This window comes from Somniosus microcephalus, chromosome 4, assembly GCF_052327205.1.
Source record: "Somniosus microcephalus isolate GS21.2 chromosome 4, FLI_Smic_1.0, whole genome shotgun sequence".
Classification (NCBI taxonomy): Eukaryota; Metazoa; Chordata; class Chondrichthyes; order Squaliformes; family Somniosidae; genus Somniosus; species Somniosus microcephalus.
In genome coordinates, this window is record NC_140990.1 from 36,671,538 (window position 1) to 36,693,706 (window position 22,169).

The 22,169-nt window shown below is 48.2% G+C and overlaps 1 pseudogene; it reads right to left on the reverse strand.

Annotated features, from left to right (window-relative positions):
- Positions 1 to 1,318: 1,318 nt before the first annotated feature.
- LOC147118634 (uncharacterized) lies at positions 1,319 to 8,603 on the reverse strand (annotated as a pseudogene).
- Positions 8,604 to 22,169: the final 13,566 nt, after the last annotated feature.

Here is a 22,169-nt window from a genome sequence, read left to right on the forward strand (position 1 = left end):
TTCACCAATCTTTTTACTCTTCACATATCTATAAAAGCTTTTACAGTCAGTTTTTATGTTCCCTGCAAGCTTGCTCTCGTAATCTATTTCCCCCCTCTTAATTAATCCTTTTGTCCTCCTTTGCTGAATCCTAAACTGCTCCCAAGCCTCAGGTTTGCTGCTTTTTCTGGCCAAATTATATGTCCTCTCCTTGGATCTTATGCTATCCCTAATTTCCCTTGTTAGCCACGGTTGAGTCACCTTTTTTGTTTTATTTTTATGTCAAACAGGGATGAACAAATTCTGTAGTTCATCCATGCGATCTTTAAATGTTTGCCTTTGCCTATCCACCATCAAACCTTTAAGTAACATTCCCCAATCCATCCTAGCCAACTCGTGCCTCATACCATCGTAGTTTCCTTTATTTAAATTCAGGACCCTAGTCTCTGAGTCAACTACTTCACTCTCCATTTTAATGAAGAATTCTATCATGTTATGATCGCTCCTCCCCATGGGGCCTTGCACAACAAGATTGCTAGTTAATCCTTTCTCATTACATAATACCCAGTCTAAGATGGCCTGATCTCTAGTTGGTTCCTCGACATATTGGTCCAGGAAACCATCCCATATACACTCTAGGAACCCCTCCTCCACAGTATTGTTACTAATTTGGTTAGCCCAATCTATATGTAGATTAAAGTCACCCATGATAACTGCTGTGCCATTATTGCACACATCTCTAATTTCCCATTTAATGCCATCGCCAACCTCAGATTAACAGCAGCAACAACAGCAGATTCCAATTCCTGCAGTCACTTGTGAACTCGCTGGTGTCTCAGCAGGTTGGATGACTGAGTGAATCCCTTCCCACACACGGAGCAGGTGAATGGCCTCTGCCCAGTGTGAACCTGCTGGTGTCTCAGCAGGTTGGATGACTGAGTGGATCCCTTCCCACACACAGAGCAGGTGAACGACCTATCCCCAGTGTGAACTCCCTGGCGTGCCCGAACACCGGATGAACGAGTGAATCCCTTCCCACACATGGAGCAGGTGAATGGCCTCGCCCCAGTGTGAACACGCTGGTGTGTCTGGAGATTGGATGAGTGAGTGAATCCCTTCCCACACATGGAGCAGGTGAACGTCATCTCTCCAGTGTGAACTCGCCGGTGTGTCAGCACTGAGATGACTGAATGAATCCGTTCCCACACACTGAGTAGGTGAGCGGCCTCTCCCCAGTGCGAACTCACTGGTGTTTCAGCAGGAGGGATGTCTGAGTGAATCGCTTCCCACACACTGAGCAGGTGAACAGCCTCTCCCCAGTGTGAACTCGCTGGTGTAGAATGAGGTGGGATGACTGCTTGAACCTCTTCCCACAGTGAGTGCAGCTGAATGGCCTCTCGTCAGTGTGAACTCGCAGATGTGTCTGTAGAATGCACGGGTGAGTGAATCCCTTCCCACACTCGGAGCAGGTGAACGGCCTCTCCCCGGTGTGACATCGATGATGATTTTTCAGCTCAGACGGGTAATTGAATCCTTTCCCACACACGAAGCAGGTGAACATCCTCTCCCCGGTGTGACTGCATTGATGAATTTCCAGTTGGGATGGGTAATTGAATCCCTTCCCACAGTCACCACATTTCCACTGTTTCTCCATGGTGTGGGTGTCCTTGTGTCTCTCCAGGTTGGACGATCAGTTAAAGCCTCGTCCACACACAGAACACGTGTACGGTTTCTCCCCGCTGTGAACGGTGCGATGTTTTTTTCAGGCTGTGTAACTGGTTAAAGCTCTTTCCACAGTCAGTGCACTGGAACACTCTCACTCGGGTGTGTGTGTGTATCGGTGCTTTTCCAGTCACACTGATGTTTGAAATCTTTTCCCACAGACAGAAGAGACAAACATTTCTCCTTCCACATTCAAAGGCCGATGATATTCAGGTCCTGATGAATGGAGTGACTCTGTCAGATGTTGACGTGATGTTTGGTTTGAGTTTCCCATCTGTAAATCCTCCCCTTCTAATACCCTGTAAAAGGAGTTTACAAAAGTCATCACTGTAAGTGCAGGATAGAAATTCAGAACAGACAATTCTAGTTTCTATGGAACATTCTTTCCTCTCTTGTTCCTCCAAAGCTGTAAATCCCCGTCCCACACACTCTTCCTCCTCCCTGTGCTGAAATCCAAACCCATCGCACCATCTCCGGCATTTCTTTCCTCCACTCCCAGTTTCCCCCCTCCCTCTACTCTGGTTGGGTTCAGGTCTACACCCGCTGTGTGCAGAGTGAGAATAAAATCAAGGAGTCAATGATTGTCTCTCCTGGTCACTGGGACCCTGAAGCCCCGCCCACTCCCTGTTCCTGCATAAGATGGCCGTGCATGTGCCGTGACCCCGCACTGTCCAAGATGGTGGCCGGTGACCCCGCTGGGGTAGCGTCCAAATGGTGTGTTGAACGTTGTTAGCTTAGATGATTCTTCCGTGAGCTTGATATTCCAGTATCCTGATCATGCGTCCATTACACTGGAGTAACGTGCTCCCACTAGCTTGGGTGTGATGTCATCTAGCGTTGGTAGAGGGTAGTGAGGGCGTTTGATAGCCTTGTTCAAATCTCTGGGGTCGAGACAGACTCTGAGCTTGCCTGTACGTGGTTTCTCAACCACTACTAATGCGTTGACCCACTCTGTCGGTTCTATTTCCCGGATGATGATTTCTATATTCTGCATTTGGTCTTATCTCAGCTCAGGATGAATTCCAGTGGAAGATCGACGAAACCTATGAAGGCCTCGATGGAGTAGTCGCAATCGTAGATGACATCATCATCTATGGCAGGAATAGAGAGGAACATGACAGGAACCTCCGTGCGATGCTACAAAGATCACGGGAGAAAGGTATCCGGCTCAACCCTGAGAAAAGCATAATCGGATCCACTGAGATCAGTTATTTCGGGCATCGCCTCTCAACTGATGGCATTAAGCCGGATCCAGAGAAAATCTCCGCCATGAAAATGATGGAGCCACCGAAGAACCGCGCAGAGCTAGAGACAGTACTAGGCATGGTTAACTACTTAGCCAAGTTTGCCCCGAGCCTCTCCAAAATCAATGCACCCATGCGTCAGTTGCTCAAACAATCCAATGAGTTCCTGTGGGACAAACAACATGACACAGCATTTCAGAAAATGAAAGACCTAATTACCAGAGAACCAGGACCAGTTCTTGTCTACTTCGACCCCAACAAAGAGCTCAGACTACAAGTGGACGCGTCAAAGTACGGACTAGGTGCAGTATTACTGCAAGAAGGAAAGCCAATCGGCTACGCTTCCAGATCTCTCACAGACAGTGAAATCAACTTTGCTCAAATCGAGAAAGAGCTATATGCAATTCTGTTTGGATGTAAGCATTTCCACCAATACGTCTATGACCGACAAGTCATTGTGGAATCCGACCACAAGCCCCTCGAGTCAATCATGAGGAAACCACTAGCCACAGCCCCACCAAGGCTACAGAGAATGATCCTTCAGCTACAGAAGTATGACTTCACAATCATTCACCGTCCAGGCAAAGACATTCCCATCGCAGACACGCTCTCCAGAAAGCCTCTTAGCTACCAGGACAGCAGCCTCAGTGAAGGCATGGATGTGCAGGTGCACATGGTATACAACAGCTTACCTGTGAGTGACTCAAAACTGAAGGAGATCCGAGCAGAAACAGAGAAAGATGCACAACTCACACTGCTGAGCAAAGTCATACATGAAGGATGGCCTGAGGAAAGGAGGAAATGCCCTCAGAGCATATCTGAATTCTGGAACCACAGAGACGAACTCTCACAAATCAACAGAATCGTCTTCAAAGGGGAGAAAATCATCATTCCTACCAGTCTCAGAGAAGAGATGTTGACAAAAATTCATGCTGGACATATGGGCATGGAAAAATGCAAACAAAGAGCACGTGACATTATGTTTTGGCCCAGAATGTGCAAACACATTGAGGGCATTGTCGGAAAATGTTCCATTTGTCTAGAACGCCGCCCATCAAATGTCAAAGAGCCCATGATACCTCACCGTATCCCAGACAGGCCCTGGCAGGTCATCAGCCACAAGCAAGTGCATGCAAAACGTGTACAGAGACAGCAACACCAAAAGAGATACTATGACAGGTCAGCTAGACTACTGCCGCCGCTGCACAATGGAGAATCTGTCAGAATCCAGGAACATGACTACTGGAAGCCAGCAGTCGTCATCCAGCCAGCTGACACTGAGCGATCGTATCACGTCGGCACCCCAGAAGGACAGGTGTACTGCCGCAATCGCAGGCACCTCCTGAACACCAAGGAACAACACCGTCATTCCGACGAGAGCTCAAGCCTAGAGTTATCCTTGACTTGTGAACTGCCAAAGGGTGTAGGCGGATCGCTGCCCTAACAAAAACTGTACATCGTTATTGAAACATTGAGATGTTTTCAGTGCTAGTTAAATGTTGAGTTTACTTATATGTTGATGCTACTGAGAACCTTATGTAGAAGAAACGTTCAAAAGTAATGCATAACATTTTTCTTTTAAAAGAAAGAGGATGTAACATTTGCATATTGATTTATCATTGGCCCGCAGGCATCTGTAAGGAATACCTATTATATTCACGTGATCACATGCTGAGTTGTCATTGGCCTGCAGGCATCTGTAAGGACTGCTTTTGTTTTGGAGGACCCAGGGTCCTGACTCCATCTTGTCCACATGGTGCTGTATTGATTGAGAAAGCTTACAGACCTGATGCTTCATTAAAAGAGTTTAAACTGTAATACTCCGTTGTCCTGCAATTTATTATTTTTGCACAAAGTGTGCAAAACCCAGGCAGCTGGGCCTGTCACCGCGGGACAAACACGGGGCCTGTGGGCTCTTATTCAGGGCCTGAGGCCTACACCGGGTGTTTATGAAGCTTCCCAGCCCACCCGCGGCTCCAATTCCTCCCTGAGCCCACAATCTCCTACCGCTTCCCGGGAGCGTGTCTTCCGATTCAAACCCATCGAGACCACTCACACTGCGCATGCTCAGAGCTCTCCCGATCCTACGCTTGCGCAGTGGGCTCCTGTAGTCATAGATAGGGCACATTCTGTTGTGCGGGGGATTCTGGGTAAACGCACCGCCATTGAAAGCTGCAATTGGTGCAAAGAACTTTTTTTTATCATTCCCCCCCCCCCCTCGAGATTGAGGCCGGAGGGGCAATAAACAAAATTAATTTTTAAAAAGCCATCATGCGACCCTGAAATGAGCTTCCGACCACATATCCACAGCATAACAAAGAACGCCTACTTCCGCCTCCATAACATCGCCCGTCTCCGTCCTTGCCTCAGCTCATCCGCTGCTGAAATGCTCACCCATGTCTTTGTTACCTCTAGATTTGATTATTCCAATGAACTCCTGACTGGTCTCCCACATTCCACCCGACCTAAACTTGAGGTCATCCGAAAATTGGCTGCCCGTGTCCTAACTCGCTCCAAGTCCCGTTCACCCATCACCCATGTGCTCGCTGACCTACATTGGCTCCCGGTTAAGCGGCGCCTCAATTTCAAAATTCTCATCCTTGTTTTCAAATCCCTCCATCGCCTCGCCCCTCCCTATCTCTGTAATCTCCTTCAGCCCCACAACCCCCTGAGATATCTGCGCTCCTCTAATTCTGCTGCTGTGAGCATTACTGATTATAATCGCTCAGCCTTTGTTGGCCGTGCCTTTCGTTTCCTAGGCCCTAAGCGCTGGAATTCCCTGCCTAAACCTGTCCACCTCACTACCTGTCTTTCCTCCTTTAAGATGCTCCTTAAAACCTAACTCTTTCACCAAGCTTTTGGTCACCTGACCTAATTTATCCTTATGTGGATCGGTGTCAATTTTTTTTATCTTAAAATACTCCTGTGCAGCACCATGGGATGTTTTATTACGTTAAAGGTGCCATATAAATGCAAGTTGTTGTTGTTGTTGAAGTACGCTGGCCGCCCAGTCTGGTGTAACTTTTAAAAATTCATTCATGGGATCTGGGTGTCGCTGGTAAGGCCAGCATTTATTGCCCATCCCTAATTGCCCTTGAGAAGGTGGCAGGGTGCTGCCTTCTTGAACCACTGCAGTCTGTGTGGTGAAGGTACTCCCACAGTGCTGTTAGGGAGGGACCCAGCGACAATGAAGGATCGGTGGTATACTTCTAAGTCAGGATGGTGTGTGACTTGGAGGGGAACTTGGAGGTGGTGGTGTTCCCATGCGTCTGCTGTCCTTGTCTTTCTAGGTGGAAGAGGTCGCGGGTTTGGGAGGTGCTGCTGAAGAAGCCTTGGCGAGTTGCTGCAGTGCATCTTGTAGATGGTACACACTGCAGCCACGGTAAGCTGGTGGTGGAGGGAGTGAATATCTAAGGTGGTGGATGTGGGGCCAATCAAGCGGGCTGCTTTGTCTTGGATGGTGTCAAGCTTCTTGAGTGTTGTTGGAGCTGCACTCATCCAGGCAAGTGGAGAGTATTCCATTACACTCCCTACTTGTGCCTTGAAGATGGTAGAAAGACTTTCGGGAGTCAGGAGGTGAGACACTCGCTGCAGAATACCCAGCCTGTGACATGCTCTTGTTGCCACAGTATTTATGTAGCTGGTCCAGTTCAGTTTCTGGTCAATGGTGACCCCCAGGATGTTGATAGTGGGGGATTTGGCAATGATAATGCTGTTGAATGCCAAGGGGAGCTGGTTAGATTCTCGCTTGTTGGAGATAGTCATTACCTGCCACTTCTGTGGCGTGACTGTTACCTGCCACTTATCAGCCCAAGCCTGAACGTCGTCCAGGTTTCGTTGCATGCGGGCATGGACTGCTTCATTATCTGAGGAGTTGTGAATGGCACTGAACACTGTGCAGTCATCAGCGAACATCCCCATTTCTGACCTTATTTTGGAGGGAAGGTCACTGATGAAGCAGCTGAAGATGGTTGGGCCTAGGACACTGCCCTGAGGAAGTCCTGCAGCGATGTCCTGGAGCTGTGATGATTAACCTGCAACCACCACAACAATCTTCCTTTGTGCTAGGTATGACTCCACCCAGTGGAGAGTTTCCGCCCCCCCCCGCCCCCCGATTCCCATTGGCTCCAGTTTTACTAGGGCTCCCTGATGCCACACTGAGTCAAATGCTGCCTTGATGTCAAGGGCAGTCACTCTCACCTCACCTCTGGAATTCAGCTCCATTGTCCATGTTTGGACCAAGGCTGTAATGAGGTCTGGAGCTGAGTGGTCCTGGCGGAACCCAAACTGGGCATCAGTGAGTAGGTTATTGGTGAGTAAGTGCTGCTTGATAGCACTGTCAATGACACCTTGCATCACTTTGCTGATGATTGAGTGTAGACTGATGGGGCGGTAATTGGCTGGATTGGATTTGTCCTGCGTTTTGTGGACAGGACATATCTGGGCAGTTTTCCACATTGTCAGATAGATGCCAGTGTTGTAGCTGTACTAGAACAGTTTAGCTAGAGGTGGGGCTAGTTCTGGAGCACAAGTCTTCAGCACGACAGCCAGGATGTTGTTGGGGCCCATAGCCTTTGCTGTATCCAGTGCGCTCAGCCGTTTCTTGATACCAGATGGACACTAAACACAGTTGTAAAGGAGCCTTCTGTTCCATGCCTAGGAGCTCTGAACCATGGAAGAGAGCGGCTGGGACATATTTCTTACACACCTCAAGATTAACGTGCATGGGGACTTTGCTGTCAGTGAAGAAAGACGAGAAATCTACAACAATGTGTTGAAAACAAAGCTGACTTATTTGACATATAACCAGAATATTAAACTCCAGCCCAGTTATAGGGGTTACTGACATCAGCAGAAACAAACCCCAACTGTCAGAATGAACATGTTTCAGTCCTGGATGTGATTAACAGCAGCAATAACAGCAGAATCCAATGCTGGAAGTCACATCTGATCTTGTTGGTGTGTCACCAGGGTGGATGACCGAGTGAATCCCTTCCCACACACGGAGCAGGTGAATGACCTCTCCCCAGTGTGAACTCGCTGATGCACCATCAAGCGGGAGGACTGAGTGAATCCCTTCCCACACACGGGACATTTAACTGGTTTCTCCCCCTTGTGAATCCACTGGTGTTCCACCAGGTTAGCAGACTGAGTGAATCCCTTGCCACACACGGGGCAGGTGAATGGCCTCTCCCCGGTGTGACTGCGTTGGTGTGCCCGCAGGTGGCACGAGCGCCTAAACCTCTTGCCACAGTGAGAGCACTCGAATGGTCTCTCGTCAGTGTGAACTATCATGTGCTTCTGCAGGCCAGCTGAATTATTGAATCCCTTCCCACACATGGAGCAGTTGAATGACCTCCCCGCGGTGTGAATGTGCTGGTGTCTCAGCAGGTTGGATGATTCTTTGAATCCTTTCCCATACACGGAGCAGGTGAACGGCCTCTCTCCAGTGTGACAGCGCCAATGAGTTTCCAGCTGGGATGGGGAACCGAATCCCTTCCCACAGTCCCCACATTTACACAGTTTCTCCCTGGAGTGACTGCATTTGTGTCTTGACAGGCCCGATGATTGTTTGAAGCCTCGTCCAAACACCGAGCACGTGTATGCTTTCTGCCCACTGTGATTGGTGCTTTTTCCTTCCATGTTGAAAATCCAATGATATTCAGGTCCTGGTGAATCAAGTGACTCTGTCAAATCTTGAGGTGATGTTTGGTTTGAGTTTCCCCTCTGTAAATCCTCCCCTTCTAATACCCTGTAAAAGGAGTTTACAAAAGTGATCACTGTAAGCACAAGATAGAAATACAAAATAGACAATTAAGAACATAAGAAATAGGAGCAGGAGTGGGCCATTTAATATGATCATGGCTGATCTTCTACCTCAACTCCACCTTCCCGCACTATCCCCATATCCCTCGATTCCCTTAGTATCCTAAAATCTGTCGATCCCTGTCTTGAATATACTCAATGACTGAGCAGCCACAGCCCTTTGGGGTAGAGAATTCCAAAGATTCACAACCCTTGAGTGAAGAAATTTCTCCTCATCTCAATCCAAAATGGCCGACCCTTCATTCTGAGACTCTGAGTTCAAGTGTCTATGGGACATTCTTTCCTCTCTTGTTTCCCCCAAAGGAGAGGGGAGATACAATCTGTCCCAGGACCTGTAGCAGAACAGAATTGGAGACCCTGTTCCTTTAAGGGCTTTACCCTCCCCCACTCCATGCTTTTCCTTAAGTGTCTCATCCTTAAAATCCTCAGCCTTGCTTTCAAATCTCTCCATGGCCTCGCCCCTGCCAATCTCTATAATCTCCTCCAGCCCCTACAACCCTCCGAGATATCTGCGCTCCTCTAATTCCGGCCTCTTGAGCATCTCTGATTTTAATCGTTCCACCATTGGTGGCCGTGCCTTCAGCTGCAGAGGCCCTAAGCTCTGGGATTCCCCCCCTAAACCTCTCTGTCCTGCTTTAAGATGCTCCTTAAAACCAATCGCTTTGACCAAGCTTTTGGTAATGTGCCCTAATATCTCCTTATGGGACACGCTGTCAAATTTTGCTTTATAATGCTACTGTGAAATGCATTGGGTCGTTTTAATTTGTTAAAGGCGCTATATAAATAGAAGTTGTTGTTGTTGTCTGAAACTAACAATAAATTCCACAGAGGGAAAAAGTAGCATTTTTACTCCCAAAGGGACAGTAGCAGCATGGATAAGAAATTGGTGAAGTGACAGGAAACAGAGAGTAGTGGTGAACGGTTGTTTTTCAGACTGGAGGAAGGTACACAGTGGTGTTCCCCAGGGGTCGGTACTAGGACCACTGCTTTTCTTGATATATATTAATGACTTAGACTTGGGTGTACAGGGCACAATTTCAAAATTTGCAGATGATACAAAACTTAGAAGTACAGTGAACAGTGGGGAGGATAGTGATAGGTTTCAAGAGGACATACACAGGCTGGTGGAATGGGCGGACACGTGGGAGATGAAATTTAATGCAGAAAAGTGCAAAATTATACATTTTGGTAGGAAGAACGAGGAGAAGCAATATAAACTAAAGGGTAGAATTCTAAAGGTGATGCGTGAACAGAAAGACCTGGGGGTATGTGTGCACAAATCTTTGAAGGTGGCAGGGCAGGTTGAGAAAGTGATTAAAAAGCAAACAGGATGCTGGGCTTTATAAATAGAGGCATAGAGTACAAAAGCAAGGAAGTTATGATGAAGCTTTATAAAGCACTGGTTCGGCCTCAACTGGAGTATTGTGTCCAATTCTGGGCACTGCACTTTATGAAGGATGTGACGACCTTAGAGATGGTGCAGAAAAGATTTACAAGAATGGTTCCAGGGATGAGGGACTTCAGTTACGTGGATAGACTGGAGAAACTGGGGTGGTTCTCCTTCAAGCAGGGAAGGTTGAGAGGAGATTTGATAGAGGTGTTCAAAATCACGAGGGGTCTGGACAGAGTAGATAGAGAGAAACTGTTCCCATTGGCGGAAGGGTCGAGAACCAGATGACACAGATTTAAGGTGATTGGCAGAAGAACCAAAGGCGACATGCGGAAAAACATTTTTACGCAGCCAGTGGTTTGGATCTGGAATGCACTGCCTGAAAGGGTGATGGAGGCCGATTCAATCATGGCTTTCAAAAGGGAATTGGATAAGTACCTGAAGTAAAGAAATGTGCAGGGTTACAGGCAAAGGGCGGGGAGTGGGACTAGCTGAAGTGGTCTTGCAGAGACCCGGCACAGGCTCGACAGGCTGAATGGCCTCCTTCTGTGCTATAACCATTCTATGATTCTGTAAAATATCAGGAAGTTTGTGTCACAGAAGCACGGGTTTTATTTGCTTTTATTCATGAATTTAAAAAGTCTACATTAAAACCTGAGCCAGTGTGTTGTGAGACAAAGGGCCTTGTGTCCAATAAGGGGAATAAAGGCCCACAGTCTCCCCTGGCCCCGGGCCCTGAACAAGGGACTGGAGAAATAAAAACAGAAAATGCTGGCGATACTCAGCAGGTCAGGCAGCATCTGTGAAGAGAGAAACAGAGTTAACATTTCAGGTCGATGACCTTTCGTCAGAATTGGAAAAAAGCAGAAAATGGAACAGATTTTTAAGCAAGTGAAGACGCTGGGAAAGGGGGAGTGGATGAAAGAACAAAAGGGAAGGTCTGTGATAGGATGGACAGCGGAAGAGATTAAGAGACATTAAGAGATATTCAGGGCAAAAGGAGATGGTAATGGGACAGGTTAAGAAATAAAGGATGGCTCTAGATGAAGTGTGAATTGTGCTGGCAGAATGAAAGACAGCTGCCATGTGGGGGAGAAGAAAAAAGGACACAGACAAAAAGTGTGGATAAAAATATATATATATATATATCACAGGGGCCGAGGTTCTGATCTGAAATTGTTGAACTCTATGTTGAGTCCGGAAGGCTGTAAAGTGCCTAATCGAAAGATGTGGTGCTGTTCCTCGAGTTTACATTGAGCTTCCGTGGAACAATGCAAGAGGCCAAGGACGGTGAGGTCTGAGTGGGGATGGAGCGGTGAATTAAAGTGACAGGCGACCGGAAGCTCGGGGTCCCCCTTACGGACTGAACAGAGGTGTTCTGCAAAGCGGTCACCCAATCTGCGTTTGGTCTCCCCAATGTAGAGGCGACCATATCGTGAGCAGCGAATACAGTGTACTAAATTGCGAGAAGGGGAAGCAATCAGTGAGTGTAGAACTGAACCCAGCCAGAGTCAGCACCTTCAGGGGAGGAGAGGGAGGGGAACCAGTGAGTGTAAAACTGAACCCAGCCAGAGTCAGCACCTTCAGGGGAGGAGAGGGAGAGGAACCAGTAAATGTAGAACTGAACCTAGCCAGAATCAGCACCTTCAGTGGAAAAGAGGGAGGGGATCATAATTTAATAGGACCAAGTCAGCATGGTTTTAAGAAGGGGAAGTCATGTTTGACAAATTTGCTGGAGTTCTTTGAGGAAGTAACATATAGGGTGGATAAAGGGGAACCAGTGGACGTAGTGTATTTAGACTTCCAAAAGGCATTTGACAAGGTGCCACACAAAAGATTATAGCTTAAGATAAAAAATCACAGGATTGGGGGTAATATTCTGGCATGGATAGAGGATTGGCTATCTAACAGAAGGCAGAGAGTTGGGATAAATGGTTCATTCTCAGACTGGCAATCAGTAACTAGTGGTGTTCCGCAGGGATCAGTGCTGGGTCCCCAACTCTTTACAATCTATATTAATGATTTGGAGGAGGGGACCGAGTGTAACATATCAATGTTTGCAGATGAAACTAAGATGGGAGGGAAAGTAGTGAGTGAGGAGGACATATAAAACCTGCAAGGGGACATAGACAGGCTAAGTAAGTGGGCAGAGATTTGGCAGATGGAATACAATACTGGAAAGTGTGAGGTTATGCACTTTGGCAGGAAAAATCGTAGAGCAAGTTATTATCTTAATGGCAAGAAACTGGAAAGTACTGAAGTACAAAGGGATCTGGGGGTCCTGGTGCACGAAACTCAAAAGGTTAGTATGCAGGTGCAGCAAGTGATTACGAAGGCCAATGGAATGTTGGCTTTCATTGCTAGGGGGATAGAATATAAAAATAGGGAGGTATTGCTTCAGTTGTACAAGGTATTGGTGAGACCGCACCTGGAATACTGCATGCAGTTTTGGTGTCCATACTTAAGAAAAGACATACTTGCTCTCGAGTCAGTACAAAGAATGTTCACTCGGTTAATCCCGGGGATGAGGGGATGGACATATGAGGAGAGGTTGAGTAGGTTGGGACTCTACTCATTGGAGTTCAGAAGAATGAGAGGCGATCTTATTGAAACATATAAGATTGTGAAGGGGTTGGATCGGATGGATGCGGGGAGGATGTTCCCGATGATGGGTGAAACTAGAACTAGGGGGCATAATCTTAGAATAAGGGGCTGCTCTTTCAAAACTGTGATGAGGAGGAACTACTTCACTCAGAGGGTGGTAGGTCCATGGAATATGCTGCCCCAAAAAGCTGTAGAATCTACATCATTGCATAAATTTAAAGCAGAAATAGACAGTTTCCTAGAAGTAAAGGGAATTAAGGGTTACGGGGAGCGGGCAGGAATTTGGACATGAGTCTAGGTTCAGATCGGACATGGCTCTGTGGGTAGCGGAGCGGGCCCAGGGGCCGTGTAGCCTGATCCTGCTCCTATTTCGTGTGTCTAATTCTGTTAGATTCAGGAGATGGTTCTGTGATCGTAGATTGGTGGTTAGGATCAGATCAGCAATGATCTTATTGAATGGTGGAGCAGGCTCGAGTGGTCGATTGGCCTACTCCTGCTCCTATTTCTTATGTTCTTATGTTCTTATGGGAACCAGTGAGTGTAGAACTGAACCCAGCGAGAGTCAGCACCTTCAGGGGAGGAGAGGGAGGGGAACCAGATAGTGTAGACCTCAACCCAGCCAGAGTCAGCACCTTCAGGGGAGGAGAGGGAGAGGAACCAGTGAGTGTAGAACTGAACCCAGCCAGAGTCAGCACCTTCAGGGGAGGAGAGGGAGGGGAACCAGTGAGTGTAGAACTGAACCCAGTCAGAGTCAGCACCTTCAGGGGAGGAGAGGGAGTGGAACCAGTGAGTGTGCAACTGAACCCAGCCAGAGTCAGCACCTTTGGGGAGGAGAGGGAGGGGAACCAGTGAGTGTAGAACTGAACCCAGCCAGAGTCAGCACCTTTGGGGAGGAGAGGGAGGGGAACCAGTGAGTGTAGAACTGAACCCAGCCAGAGTCAGCACCTTCAGGGGAGGAGAGGGAGGGGAACCAGTGAGAGTAGAACTGAACTCAGCCAGAGTCAGCACCTTCAGGGGAGGAGAGGGAGTGGAACCAGTGAGTGTAGAACTGAACCCAACCAGAGTCAGCACCTTCAGGGGAGGAAGGAGGGGATCCAGTGAGTGTAGAACTGAACTCAGCCAGGGTCAGCGCCTTCAGGGGAGGGAGAAAAGTCAACCTAAAGGAAAAACGTTGGAGATGGTGCGATGGGAGAAGGGGAATGTTAAATCCGTGAATCTTAAGGTATGGTGTTCTTCAATAAATAGACGGAGACTGCAGATGAACAATCAACAGGTGTTTACTGGATGAGGGTATTCTAAAAACTAACAGTACAGATCCCTACTCAGGGTTTATATACAGGTGTGGTCACTGCCGGTACTACAGTATACAGGAGCTGTAAAAGTAGTTCTCCTCTTAAAGGTACATACACTTCAATTCCTCCCCTTTTAGATTAACAGTACCATAACATTCAAATAACAGTTAACACTTTTAACATGCACATTAACTGAAATAGTCCATTTATAGATTCAGTCTTTGGGGCGGCTTCCTGATCCTTTCTGGATAGCGCCTTTCCTGAGTGTCTTGTTCTTGGTGCGGAGGCGATTCTGGCCCCCTGTCGTTGGTTAGTTCATCAGCTTCCGATGCTACTGTTTCTGGGGTAGATGCTACCAGTATGTCGGGTTCATCACCAGGTACGCGAGACATGGGGTTGACTCGTTCCTGTGATGCTAGGATCTGGTCGACATGGCGTCTCACAATGTTCTCCCCAACATCCACTGTGTTCATTAGTGGCCCCTGCCATGTGCATATCGTCCCTGGTTGCCATTTCTCTGTTCGTTAGTCGCGGTCCAAGACTGGTTGTCCTACATTGAAGCACCTTGTCGGCTTCTCATTGATGTGCTGGAATTGCTTATTCTCAACATTTATTCGTACATTTGGTCTGAGCAATTCCAGACGAGATCTCAACCTTCGGTTAAAGACCATCATGGCCGGGGTCTGGTTGGTAACTGCATGTGTCGCATTTCTGTAGGCTAACAGGAAATTGTCCACCTTATGCTGCAGTGGAATGTTGTCATCGCACATGGCCCTTACTGCCTTTTTAAAGGTTTGTACGAACGTCTCAGCCAATCCATTTGTGGCTGGATGATACGGGGCGGATGTGTAATGCCTTACCCCATTCCTTCTCATAAATTTCCGAAACTCTTCGGGCACAAACTGTGGTCCGTTATCAGAGCAAATCTGTTCCGGCAAGCCGTTCCTGGCAAAAATGGTCCGTAGGACTGCAATCGTTTTCTCCGTAGTGATGGAGGGCATTTTGATCACCTCAGGCCATTTTGAGTGCGCATCCACTGCTATTAAGAACATTGAGTCCATGAATGGACCAGCAAAATTAATATGCACCCATTGCTATGGAGAGGAGGGCCACTCCCATGGGTGTAGAGTGGCATGTGGTGGTGCATTTTGGACCTTCTGGCATCCTGAGCAGCTCTTTGTTAGGTCCTTGATTGATTCCCGGCCACCACACATAAGCCCTAGCAAGGCTTTTCATTTTCACCCCTCCCAGATGGCCTTCGTGAAGCTCATTGAGCACTCTCTCCCTTAACTTGGGTGGAATTACCACTCGGGATCCACACATCAATGTCCCCTGGCATACTGACAGCTGTTCTCTTCTGGATGAGAATGCTGGCAACAGTGAGTCGCCATGTGTTGGCCATCCCTTCACCGTCAAATCATATACCCGAAACAGTGTCGGATCATTTTGGGTCTCCTTCTCTATATCCGCATTAGTTACTGGCAAGCGTTCAATTATAGTTGAATAAAATATTTCGACAGTGTCCACTGCTGGTACTTCCTCCGCAGTAGGCAGTGGCAGGCGTGATAGCCCATCAGCATTTCCATGCTGTTTCGTGCCCTTATACTCGATTTCATATTTGTTCGCCCCTAGAAAAAGGGACCATCTTTGTAGCCGTTGCGCAGTCACCACCGGAACGCCCTTCTTTGGATTAAAGATGGAGACAAGTGGTTGGTGGTCAGTCAGCAAGGTGAACTTCTGCCCGTGCAGATAGTAGTTGAACTTTTTCACTCCCCATACTAGGCTGAGGGCCTCCCTGTCAATCTGGGCGTATTTGCGCTCTGCTGAGGTTAGTGACCGAGATGCAAAGGCTACTGGCCTCTCCAACCCGTCTGGGAATTTGTGCCACAGCACCGCTCCAATACCATAGGGTGATGCATCACACGCCAACCGAATTGGTAGTGCTGGGTTGAAATGAGCCAACACCTCTTTTGATGTGTTCAATTCTTTGCACTTCTGGAAAGCTCGTTTACATTCGTCATTCCACTTCCATGGTACCCCTGTTTGCAGTAGGGTGTTCAGTGGGTGTAATACTGTAGACAAATTTGGTAAGAACTTATGGTAGTAGTTCACCAGCCCGAGGAACGACCTCAGTTGTGACACATTTTCCGGTGCTGGAGCCTTGACTACTGCCTCAATCTTTTCAGGGGACTTATGTAACCCCTCTTCATCAATAACGTGGCCACAATACGAGATCTGCTTCTGGAAAAACTCGCATTTGTGGCGATTAGCTCATAGCCCATATTCCTTCAATCTAGTGAACACCTGCTCCAGGTTGGCGAGGTGATCACTGTCATTTTCGCCCGTGACCAGGATGTCGTCCAAATAACACTGGGTCCCTGGAATCCCTTGCAGGACTTGATCCATTGCCATTTGCCAAATAGCCGGAGCTGATGCTACCCCGAACACCAGCCGGTTGTATTGGTAGAGACCTTTGTGAGTGTTGATCGTGAGATATTGTTTCGAGGCTTCTTCTACCTCCATTTGCAGGTACGCCTGGGCCAGATCAATCTTAGTGAAGCGTTTTCCTCCAGATAGCGAGGCGAAAATATATTCAATCCGTGGAAGCGGATATTGTACCGTGTGAAGGACTGGGTTCACTGCCACCTTAAAGTCCCCACAGATGCGAACCTTCTTTGGTTCCCCAGGCATATTACTCAACGACCTCTTCATTACAGGAACGATGGGTGTAGCCCACTCACTCCAGTCCACTTTGGACAGTACTCCTGAACGTTCCAAACCTTCCAGCTCTGCTTCAATGGCTGGGCGGATCGCATAAGGCACCGGTCTGCCCTTAAAAAACTTTGGGCTTGCATTTTCCTCTATTTTGATCGTCGCTGTTATGCCTTTTAGTGTTCCGAGTCCCTCCTGGAACACTTCTTGTGCATCAGTTAGCATTTTTGACAGTCGTCCAGGTGTGACATTGTCATCCTTTTTGGCCTCTACCATCAGTGCCTGTATGGAATGCCAATCTAACTGTATCTTTCGGATCCATTCACGTCCTAGTAGTGGTGGTCCTCCATCTGGCAATACATATAGGTCCATTTTTTGTGTTTCCTTGCCGTTGTATATCACGTTCACCCTTACTTTTCCTTTGGGGTAGACTTTTTGCCCCGTGTACGTCTTCAAGACAATCTCTGTATCTCTCAAGAGTATATGTGAGAATAGCCGCTTGTAGTCCCTTCGGTTTATGACTGTTAGGGCTGATCCTGTGTCCAATTCCATTTTCACTTGGACTCCGTCTATCTTGAGCATGACCCAGATAGTTTGGTGATCCTCCATTTTGATTACATTATGTAGTTTTAGACAACCCAGCTCCTTGCTTCCGGAGTCTGTATCACTTTTCTGTTCGTCCGAACTACTCTCCATCACCTTACGTACCTTTCTGTACTTCTCCTGTGGAGATTTCTTGCTGCTGGTTTTCTTTCCCAACCTGCAGACTCTTGCTATGTGTCCTGCTTTTCCACACTGTCTGCACACTTGGTCCTTGAACCAACAATCCTTCTGGCCGTGTGTTGTTCTGCCGCAGCGATAAAACTTCACTGCTCCATATGACATTTCATTGGTGCCATATTCTTGCGGTCTCCGTTGTATCTCTGCAGCGCCCCGTGCGGCTGCTTCGTGTGATACTGCCATGCTGAAAGCCTTGTCCAGCGTAAGATCCTTTTCTGATAGAAGCCGTTTCTGGGTTCCTTCACTTTGAAGCCCACACACAAACTTGTCCCTTAACGTATCTGCTAGTCCCTTTCCAAGCTGGCAGTGTTTCGATAGCTTGCGCAGTTCCGTTAAATACTCAGCATTACTTTCATCTTTATGTTGGTTCCTTTTGTGAAACTTAAATCTTTCTGCTATCAGCAGCGGTGTGGGGTTTAAGTGGTCCTGTAAGATTGCCACCATGCTTTCGAAATCCTTATCCACTGGCTTCTCTGGGGTTACTAGGTTTCGCAGTAAGCCACACGTTTTTGCACCCATGGAATTCAACAATACCAGTGCTTTCCTGGCATCTGGCACTTCATTCACCTTGCAGTACACTTCAATGCGTTCCACATATGTCGCCCAATCTTCAACTTCATTGTTGAACGCTGTGACACTGCCACTCTTCGGCATCCCTGGGTGTGGTTAGACTGGCTAAAATGGCGTCTCCCATGCTCTCCCTTCTTCTCCGCTGGCTCAAAATGGCATCTCCCGCACTTCCCTTTCTTCCCGCGCTCGCCCTTCTTCTCTGCTGCGGCTTCAAAAATGGCATCTCCCGCGCTCTCCCTTCTTCTCCGTGGCTCAAATGGCGTCTCCTGCGCTTCCTTTCTTCCCCTGTGGCTGCTGCTCAGCCCTTGAGCACTGGCTGCGCTCTGCGCGTTTTCCTGTGCACCTCTCTCGTTGCTGCCGCTCGGTCCTGAACCCCGGCTGTGCTTTACCCTCTCTCTCTTTTTGTTTTCCGTCGACGCCGCTCGGTCTTCAATCCTCGGCTGCGCCCTGTGCGCTTTACCCTCTCTCTTAACCCGTCGATGCTGCTCGGCCTTTTCTGTGCCATCGGTCGGCTCCAGCCGCCGCTGTCCAGGAAGGGTCTGCACCATACCTGTTGCCAGCCTGTTGCGCTGGATTGTCGTGAGTGGAGAACCAAGCCCAGCTCTCAACAGCCTCCCCTGCGATGCTCACTCTCTGCTGGACGACTGGGCAGTTGCTCATCATCGACGCCCATGCTTTTGGTCTCGACTTTCTTCCACTGTCCTGCAGGAGCGAATCCCTGGGAGGAAATGCAGAGTTGCAGGTAGGTTCGAATCGGCCTCATCTCCACTGTTAAATCCGTGAATCTTAAGGTATGGTGTTCTTCAATAAATAGACGGAGACTGCAGATGAACAATCAGCAGGTGTTTACTGGGTGAGGGTATTCTAAAAACTAACAGTACAGATCCCTATACAGGTGTGGTCACTGCCAGTACTACAGTATACAGGAGCTGTAAAAGCAGTTCTACTCTTAAAGGTACATACACTACAGGGAAGTGCAACGAGACCTGGGTATCCTTGTGCACCAGTCGCTGAAGGTAAGCATGCAGGTGCAGCAGGCGGTTAAGAAGGCAAATGGTATGTTGGCCTTCGTAGCAAGAGGGTTCGAGTACAGGAACAAGGATGTCTTGCTACAGTTGTACAGGGCCTTGGTGAGACCACACCTTGAGTATTGTGTGCAGTTTTGGTCGCCTTACCTGAGGAAGGACGTTCGTGCCATGGAAGGAGTGCAGCGAAGATTCACCAGGCTGATACCTGGGATGGCAGGAATGACGTATGAGGAGAGATTGTGTCGATTGGGCTTATACTCACTGGAGTTTAGAAGATTGAGAGGGGATCTCATCGAAACCTATAAAATTCTGTCAGGCCTGGACAGACTAGATGCAGGAAGGATGTTTCTGATGGCCGGGGAGTCCAGAACCAGGGGTCATAGTCTAAGGATAAGGGGTAAGCCATTTAGGACTGAAATGAGGAGGAATTTCTTCACCCAGAGAGTGGTGAACCTGTGGAATTCTCTGCCATAGAGGGGGGTGGAGGCCAGTTCATTAAATATATTCAAGAATGAGTTGGATATATTTCTTAAGGCTAAAGGGGTCAAGGGGTATGGGGAGAAAGCAGGGACAGGGTACTGAAATTGGATGATCAGCCATGCTCTCATTGAATGGCGGAGCAGGCTCGAAGGGCCTACTCATGCTCCTATCTTCTATGTTTCTATGTTTCTATGATGGGTTTGAATTTCAGCACAGGGAGGAGGGAGAGTGTGTGGGGCGTGTGTGGGGAGTGTGTGGGGAGTGTGTGGAGAGTGTGTGGGGAGTGTGTGGGGAGTGTGTGGAGAGTGTGTGGGGAGTGTGTGGAGAGTGTGTGGGGAGTGTGTGGGGAGTGTGTGGGATGGGGATTTACTGCTTTCAGAGAAGCAGTGACGAGATAATGTTCCATTAGAACTAGAATTGTCTGTCATGAATTTCAATTCTGTACGTGGAATGATGACTTTAGTAAACTCCTTTTACAGGGTGTTAAAAGGGGTGGACTGGCAGATGGGAAGCTCAAACCCAACATCATGTCAAGATCTGACAGTCAGTCGATTCATCAGGACCTGAATAGCATCGGCCTTTGAATGTGGAAGGGGAAATGTTTGTCTGTTCTGTCTGTGGGAAAAGATTTCAAACATCAGTGTGACTGGAAAAGCACCGAGACACACACACACCCGAGTGAGAGTGTTCCAGTGCACTGACTGTGGAAAGAGCTTTAACCAGTTACACAGCCTGAAAAAACATCGCACTGTTCACAGCGGGGAGAAGCTGTACACGTGTTCTGTGTGTGATCGTCCAACCTGGAGAGACACAAGGACACCAGCACCACGGAGAAACCCTGGAAATGTGGGGACTGTGGGAAGGGATTCAATTACCCCTGTGAGCTGGAAATTCATCGATGCCTGCACACTGGAGAGAGACCGTTCACCTGCTCTGTGTGTGGGAAGGGATTCGCTCGTTCATCCAACCTGCAGAAACACCAACGTGTGCACATGTGACTGCGGGGGTTGGATTCTGCTGTTATTGCTGCTGTTAATCACATCCAGGACCGAACCATGTTCATTCTGACAGTTGGGGTTTGTTTCAGCTGATGTTAGTAACCCCTATAACTGGGCTGGAGTTTAATATGTAACAATGTCAAATAAATGAGCTTTGTTTCCCACACACGCAGTGTGTTGGGTCCTTGATGTCTCGACAATAAGACGAGCTGATTGAGGACTTGTTACAAACTGAGTGGAATCCATCTGAGAACGGAGATCCCACAACTTGTTAAAAGATGGATCTACAAGATGTCCAGGTCTGACAGGACAGAAAATTCTATTATATCACAGGGTCCACTTCAACCCTCCAGGCCAGTGATTTTAACCTATGGGAAATATTCTGATAATTTGTTATTGTCACGGGGCAAAGCAGCATTGTTACTTTAACATCAATTTAATCAAACTCAATGGGCAATCCGATCTCCAAAGGGAAACGTCTCCTTAAAGCTGATGGTGTTGGCAGTTCTGCAGCTCATTTCTCAGTGTGAGCGTGTCAGAATGAAAAGCTTTAACAACAGCCGATGTTTCACAAAGGGAGACCTCACCAGACCAAAGGCCATTGGTGGAGTTTAATGGGCTGTTTGTGTCACTGGGCTACAGGAGGCCATTTTTAACCGAAGGAAAACTGGTCACAGCAAACCGAGAGTTTAACAGACTGTCCCAGGTCCACTCGAACCCCCACCTTCTCTCTCTCTCACTATTTATGGGCACTGCTGCAGTAATTGCTCCTCTGACCTTTCCTCTCTTGTCCCTCCTACACCCCTAATACATGGCCCGACACAATCTCCCTCCCCCTACATCCTCACTTTGCTGGAATCCACACCAGTCTCCCCATCTGCTCCTTGTTCTCTCCCTGGATCCTAAAACTACTGAACTCACTCTTCCCCTCCTGAAGTCTACAGGCTCTAAAACTGAAGCTTGGTGTCCCTCAGTCCCGACTCCTTGATTTACCTCCCCTTCTCCCCTCCTCTTTCCCCCTTGGTTGTGTTCCACACTCTGGGCCTTGGGCCTTCCCCGGGGATTCTCAGTATGAACAGGTGGGATGTGTTTGGAGACAGGGTGTCCCAGCTCTCCACCTTTAAAGGGACAAGGAGACGACCAGCTGGGCTGAATGGCCTTGCTTTATGACATCACTGTAGTGCCTAGCGACCAGCCTCCCTGAGCCCAGCTCATTATGGGCTGGGTTTAGCTCAGTGCTGTTACAGGAAGGGAAACAGGAGCAGGATTCGCCCCGTGTGGAGCCCAGGATTAATGGGGAGAGGTACAGGATCAATTTATACCTTATTGAGTGAGAAATGTCATTGCCCCGGACACTCCCTGTCCCTCGGTATCTGTGTCGGGGAGCGGCTGATGGGTTTACTCTGTATCTAACCCGTGCTGTACCTGACTGGAGAGTGTTTGAAGCTGACACTAGGGGCTCAGCTCCACGAGCACAACATTTAACCCAAAGATGATCTGATAAACCCATCAGCTTCTCCCCTGGACACAGGTCCTGAGGGACA